Raw genomic sequence first — 7,931 nt, forward strand, 5'->3', positions numbered from 1 at the left:
ATTATTTACGGAAACCGTTAACAGAGATAAAAACTCGGAAAAGATCTAATTCTGAACCATATTTTAGATATTGGTAGGTATCGGAGCATATTTAAAGGGTGGAAATAAAAAATACGCTTATGATATAGAATTGGACTCTTGAAATCAAGAAAACAAAAAAGTTGACAAACAAAACGCTAAACAAAAAATGCAATTATTGACCGATTTGTTCCTGTTACATGAAGACGAAAATTTTCTGCAATAATTTCTTTACCTCAATACAAGAATGGTTTGGTCGAGTATTCTGTATAAGAAAACTTATATTAATATTTTGTCATCATTGTAACAAGAGGTTGCAATACGTTCAAAGTTTAAAACTCTAATGGATATTACATTGTAATTCCATAGAAAGGGTTCTTTCTGGTTCCGTAACATGTCACCTTTAATATCTATGTCTGCACGAACATGTGTTTGCAGTCATAATATGGATTTTTACGCGAAAGATAGTTGGTACATATCGCACTTTTCAGTTTGGAAGATTAGTAAATTACTCTTCTGATCTTATATTCGTTGCTTCAGCGGACAGTTCAAATGTTTTATGATTAAATATTAAGAAAATTCTGCTTATCAAATCTTATGTGTTGCAACTGTATATCCGTCAAAATAAATGTCACTAAAATAATTTTGTATGACCTAGAAAATTGACAGAAATTTACGCTTTTGTTTGTTCTTTTGGTATGAAACATTTAAAATGACAGATGCCAGGATGTACGATAATAATTTACCTGACTGTAAAACGATCATTTATACACATTTCTTTAATGATTGTAAACTTCAGAATTTTCATCGTTTATGAATTCTTGGAAAGGAAGTATAAAACCACTTTAAATGGAATTCAGTTGTTTAGATAAATCAAGTGATGGAAACAATAGATATAGATATATCATTTGCTACATCTATATTCAGTGTTACAATGTCTGGAAGCACACACGTCAGTTTATTCATTGTGTGGAATCACAGCACAAGATATATATCTGGTCACCTTTAGATGGGATTTCCATAACACATGATGACAAACTAACGTGGTTTGTAATGATTCCTCGAAAGGAAGTTAATATACTTCATTTGTTTAAGATTAAATTGTATTGCCAATTCATTAGATCAATGCCTTTTGACACACTAGCACCCACTTTTCTAATTAAGATATCAAGGTATTGACTGTACATAAAATTCTACTCTCCTCATCTGCCATTGCTTTTACCCCTTTGCAATTTAAAACAAGGAGAAAACTAAGAAAGTTTGTGACGACCGTGAAGTGCTTCGTCTTACCATTGGGATTCGTTGTTGATCATACATATTTTTTTGGAATAAATGTTTTGTATAATTCAAAAATCCTCTTTTGACATGGTTAAACAAAATGAAAATATAAAATAAAACACTCCATGAATCATATAAATCATATATTCAATCACAAAACGTTTTGAAAATCAATACCATGAAAACATATGCCTTCCCAACACTTTACATGCCCTTTTTCTCACAATGAATTAAAGAATATACTTTCTGACATCATAGGTAGCTGCTGTTTCAATAAAAATGGTAAAAGGAATATAGCCAGATCTTATATCTTGTGATTAGTCAACATAACATAATTTTGTTAAACTCTGTATCTGCTTTGTGCATAGATATTTTATTGAATATTGATGTTAACAGGAAACGAACAATTCAACTTAACGACAAACGGATAACTTCAGCTTCTCATCACCAACTTCCCATATTTCCGATCATCACCTGTATATTGTGTGTATGTATCTCAACTGAGTTCGATACGAAAGTCATGTTCTGGGTATGATAAGTTTTCCAAATCAAATGAAGCTAATGACAAGTAAGTTGATCTTACATGGGTTTCAATGGTCTCGTGTTAAGTCAGCATTTCGCAAATTCTATGGTCGACCTGATTTACAAATACAGTCTGGCATTGGATCAAATGCTTTCTGATTTGTTCATACCAATTGTTGTTTATAAACTGTCCAGGGGTCTGTGCTTGCAGTATTCTTAATTTTGTATTCATTGTGGGAATAATAAAATTGATCACTGTTATCTTGACCTTTTCATTTTGTTTAGCATCAATTTCTCACCCGTCTGCTGAATTATATAATTTGATATAAATAGTCAGTTTAAATTTGAAGTGAAAAGAAGTTTATTCAAAATATCCCGAACTATCATGTAGTTTAGGTTAGTTTTAGATTTCTAACACAATAACTCTAATTAGATTATAAATCAGTGTATAAAAACATGTGCGTGTCAAAGCTAAATTGAATAGTGACAGATCCCTCGCAAGCGCTTGACATTTGATAATACGATTCACGGGGCTTTGAAATATGACATTAAAGTAAAACAAGCTGTAATTGACGTTATTTGTTCAACTTAACTATCAAATTATGCGTCAAATAATACCTATAAGCATAACTGCTATCATTCCTAAGATGTGAAGAAACAAATCAGAAAATAAAAAATATTGTTTGAGAACACATCTACAATGAGCGTTTTGTATAAACTGCTATTGCGTCGTGTACACGGACATGGGAACGATGATTGCCGAAGATAATCGGGTTGCTGAGACCGACGTCATATACAAAGACGGAAACGGACGCGAGTAACTACACATTTGTTTTAAAACATTACATTGTTTCATGAATGACTAGAAGAACTATATAGGTGTAAAAGTATAAGTGTAAAAAGGTAATAATTACACAAATCTTTCACTCAAATAAAATTTTAATAGTGAAGTTTCAATACAATTGGCATTTTAAATTTTTAAAAAAATTGACATGTGCTCGGTGCCTTTCTTTACCTTTTTCCGAACTGGTGAACCCCGAGGTCAATGTACATCGGAGATTACGAGCAGGAATTACTGACAGGATGACAATGATTCATAGGTCGACATTTTCAGCTGATTTGATGGGTTTATTACTTCGGATTCACCCTGATTCTATTAGGTTATATATATTCAATCACAAATATATTAACAATTTGTTCTTTTTTCAATTCATTTGACCCCAGTTACAGCTTGTATTGCTTTAAATGAGTTTCGTGACACGGGAGGTGTTGGTACATTAAAGAACCCTCATTGTTACGATTCTAAACACCATGATGTCAGTATTTATTAACAGATCCAAGGATAGTTTTCTTGAGAATGATTGGTTGGATTTCCTCTTTAAACAATGTGTGGTATTGATCACTGTGTTAGAGTATACTTGGAATTTAACGATACAGGTATGTTGTAATCGTGACAACATTCACATTGTTAAATGTATAACCGGTATAATACGTACTATTTATCAGTCCTATATCAGATATTTATTATCTGATGATTATAATGTGTATTTCAAATGATAGGTTTGTGGTGAATGAATCTCCATACTGTATGCTGTTATTTCAAATGATACCTTTGGGGTAAAGGTTTCTTTTTTTTTTTTAATTTCTATGATGAAAATGAATCTTGCGATTGCGGGCATAAATTCAAAAAGATATAAATTATCTAAAAGTTCCCTGTCTGTATGTCTTTAAAATTCAGTCAAAATACTACTTTTCATTATATCTTTCACGCATCGATGTATCGTTTTTTGATACTGCTGATTTCACAATGTGATCCGATTTTCCGGAACTGTGGTTTTTTGATTCTGTATCAGTAGACTCTGAAATTGATGGCGTCACAATCCATCACCATGTCCATTTACTTTCATATGAAATAGAAGCAGAGCTGCTTATGAGCAGCTTTGTCATTTTAAGAAAGCAATTATTTACCAAAGCAGGCGTATTTTCACCCCCTGAGAAATAAATGAATAATGAATTCTTTTTATTTTTACATATGTTTTAACGTATGTTAGCAGGAATGTTTCCGAAAGTATCAACATTGGTTTTTAGGTTAATTATGGCGCTATGTGCTCCACAGTTCCCCCCTCCTTATATAAATACTGCAGGTGATAAAATAAATAAATATACATCTTACATGTATCTGTTTTAACTCGCATTAAAACTATATAACTGTTCTGATGTTTATTATTGAATTTATGCCACACAGAATAATAGTACTGTTGCTTTTGAGATGTATTTATTACTTTCTGTTTGAAATTACCCTTATATTCATGCGTTGTAAAATGTATGTTAAAAACGCGGGAAATGTAACTCAGCCGATGTAAACTGTGCATTGTGACGTCGTATTACCTGTGACGTTTTTTCCCTTTTAAACTAAGCTATTATTAACAACAACAAAACATTCTTATTTTTGATATTATAAGAATTAACTGAAATAATTGAGAAAAAATACATTAACAGCAAGTTCTAAGAATTATTGAATATTCTTTTGCTCAAAATGACGTGTCTACGTAACCTGTGTTTCCTCGCTCTGTGGTTTCCCTTAGATCTCATACCTATATATTCAGCAGTTCAGATTATGTCCACTAACACTGTATACATGTTTTGATATTTATAACATTATATATTATGATATGAATAGGCCTAGTGGTTTGATAATTATATTTACATTTTGTAAAACTGAAAATTAACAGGGAGGGGTTTACGTGGGGACTTAAACTATAACTATTATTTAAAAAGATGGTAAAAATGTAAGGGATTTTTCAATTGTATATTACTTTTACTTGTATATTTCTAAACATATTTTCACTATACCCTGTGTCTGGTTATATCTGATAAGTCTTTGTTTACATCGTCAGCCATTACTGATGCTCAAGCGCGTGATATATTCCGGAATCAGAAACAAAAATAGCCTCTCTTTAGATACTACATGAATAAACCACGTGGTGCCTTGCAATCACTACCTTAAATTACATTCTTTCCATTCACTACTACAATAAGAAGTGGGGACAGAGTCACTCAATACATCTTTATTTGTGTCTAAAAATAACAGATTATATTCATTTTCAAAGATAATTTTACGTGCAAGCATTTGATCAAAGGGGCATGTTTGTGGACCAGAACCCCCTTAACTTGAAACATTGTGATCCGTGATCTGATGCGTAATTTAAGAAAAACAACTTTTCTATGTAGCATTTGTTTAATTCGATGAAACTGAAAATAAGTTAATTTCTTTGTGAAAATTATAGGATCAACATCCACAGCATGACTATTTTTAAAAATACAGTAAGGGAAGTCCTGTCCACAAGCACTTGAAATTTTAGAAGACATGTCTAATCTATACAATAAGTTTTCAGTCATTCAATGTTACATGTAACATTGGCAAACAATCGTTTCACATTCAGCTTAGCTGATAAACTATGGTATGCAAGTTGGCAATCCATGTTCAGGATGTTAATAATTTTCATCGGGTTTGCCAGTACTTTGAGACGGAAAGATAAGAAAATTACGTGTAAGCGCCCCTTTCTTCCTGCAAATTTCAATACTTCTAACATCATGTATAGATGAGGCCAACGGTTTCAATATATTGTCGCATATTCTTTCATAATGCATATGTAAAACTTATACGGTATCAATTGATAATATGATGTCTCTTCAGTGATGCTCAAGCCGAAATTTTGGAAAATCGAAATAACAATAAACTTGTAGGAGCTAAAAGGAAAACTAGAGTGCCAAAAACTGGAGCCATATTCGTCCAAAGATAAGAGCTATGCATGAAGGAGATGATCCTTAACTTTGAAATGAATTTCTAAATTTTATCGCAGCAATTAAATATACATAAATGAACAAAAATCAACTTTCAGATTATTGAGAATTATTATATCTACACTTTTTACGAATGCATTGAATAATCACAACACCATAAAATATCTGAGAGGGGTGGAAATGGAAGTTAAGCATTTCTTATACAAATACTTTACAGATATTCCATGTACTTATAGATCAATGATACGGACACGTTAGAAGCTTATCTGAATCTTACTAGCTGTATAATAACTAAAGTAATGAAAAATTAATATCTGATAGCAGGTAAATAAAATAAAATCCACAAGAATTTTAAGGATAGGTCGATTTCTAGGAGAAATTTCAAAACGCGTGTTTTGAAACAATTTCTAACATATCTGATTAACGGATTACTCCTTTTATTCCGAAAGTCTTGATCAACAATTTTTTATTTAAAAATTTACTAGTATTGAGTAAAGAAATATGACTAAATTATAGAAGAGGCTGAGAGAGAGAGAGAGAGAGAGAGAGAGAGAGAGAGAGAGAGAGAGAGGTTGATATGTTGAATATTTCTACTACAATATTTATGAGATTAAGTCTTTCATTATTTCAAATTCGAAACAGAAATTACCTGCATCATCTAATGTTCTTATTGTTTTTATGATTATTATGAAAAAGTTAATCAAGAAATTAAAGAAATAGATTTTGATTTAAAATATTCAAACCCAAGTTTTCTCATGAACATATTTAGTGTTTCGTATATTATAATTGTTTCAACAACCTGGAAACAATAAGCCTATCAGCAAAAATGTATTTGAAAAAAAAACCATGATTTGGAAAAAGTCATCAGTATAATAAAAGTTGAAAATAATCTAATTATCTGTTCGTAATAACTGTTCGTTATGTTCGCCTTTCATAACGAACATCGATCAATCTCATAACTCCTATAAGCAAAACAAAATAGAGAGTTGGGCAAACACGGACCCCTGGACATACGAGAGATGTGATCAGGTGCCTAGGAGGAGTGAGCATCCTCTGTCGATCGGTCACACCCGCAGTGAACCCTATTTTTTGATCAGGTAAATGGAGTTATCCGAAACAAAATCAGTGTGCCAAGAACGGCCTAACAATCGGTATGAAACACGGCAGACAGCATTTGACCCAATGATATTTCAATTTAAACATATTTTATTGAGAAACTCAATAGGATTGGGCAACAGGCAGAGCCTATATAGGCCCTCTCAAAATGAATTGTTGTACAGGCAAACTAGATCGTTATAACGACCATATAATTTGCAAAATGCTGACTTTAAACGAGGACTATTGAAACCCTTGGGCCATCAACTTGGTTGTCAGTATCCTGCCTCGATTTAAAAACGGAACATACGCAGAATAAGCTCTTGCGTATCGAATCAGTTGGGAGATATAAACACCATATGCAAGCGACAATGGAATATTGCTACTGGAATATGGTACGTTGACGATGGAGAAGCTGAAATCTTCATGTTTGTTATAAAATTGAGTTGTAAGTTTCCCGTTAATATCTACTTTCAATAAAATAGATAAGTATGAAGCAGAAGTGGACGACTCTGTGGTGTCTTTTATTTCGAGCTCACTAGGATATATCGAATCAACATATAAATGAAAATCATTATTGTTGATAGATAAAACGTCGTCGATATATCTAAATATCAAATTGAAGGCCACAGCAAGATAGTTTTTCTTCTCACGTAGAAGTTCTCAAATAAATTCTGCTTGATAGGAATATAAAACAAGTCAGTTAACAAGGGAACATAACTCGTGGATATTTAGTACCCGGCCCATTTTCACTCCTCCTGTGGGGCTACTGATACTACTGTGCCAGCTTTTATCAGTACTTAGCAGTACCGACAGTACTTTCATTAACACTTATCAGCACAAACAGAAATTATCAGAGTAGTAATACAAGTAATCATTAGAACTTATCAGCATTAGTATCACAATAACTGTAATTATCAGCTATTATCAGCAAAAAGAGGGAGAATATTATCCTAAGTAGCAATAGACATGGGGAACTGTACGAGAGATTCCTTAATGTGGTACGGAATCTTCACATTCTAATATTGGTGAAACTTTACGTCCGTAATCCCAAATTGAACTGGCTACATACTGTTTCGTATCTGGTGTTTTGTTTTGTTTCATACCTTTGTTAGGCTCTTTTCTACTCTGTTTATCTGATGAAAATTTAGAGCTTACGGCGTTTGTCTTACTCTTAATTTAGTATTCTTTATGGAATTTATGAGATTGATCAT

The 7,931-nt window shown here is 32.3% G+C and overlaps 1 protein-coding gene across 5 annotated transcripts in view; it reads left to right on the top strand.

Annotated features, from left to right (window-relative positions):
• The first annotated feature begins 3,236 nt into the window (after positions 1–3,236).
• LOC125682829 (von Willebrand factor D and EGF domain-containing protein-like) overlaps positions 3,237–7,931 on the top strand; it is a 33,009-nt gene continuing 28,314 nt past the window's right edge. For 4 of the 5 annotated variants that reach the window (XM_048923414.2, XM_048923419.2, XM_048923418.2 and 1 more), the window contains exon 1: positions 3,238–3,255. The gene's annotated coding sequence lies outside the window, so the exon portion shown is untranslated. Of the gene's footprint in view, positions 3,256–7,931 lie in introns of all 5 variants that reach the window. The other variant, XM_048923421.2, reaches the window with a different exon arrangement.

This window comes from Ostrea edulis, chromosome 3 (genome assembly GCF_947568905.1).
Source record: "Ostrea edulis chromosome 3, xbOstEdul1.1, whole genome shotgun sequence".
Taxonomy (NCBI): domain Eukaryota; kingdom Metazoa; phylum Mollusca; class Bivalvia; order Ostreida; family Ostreidae; genus Ostrea; species Ostrea edulis.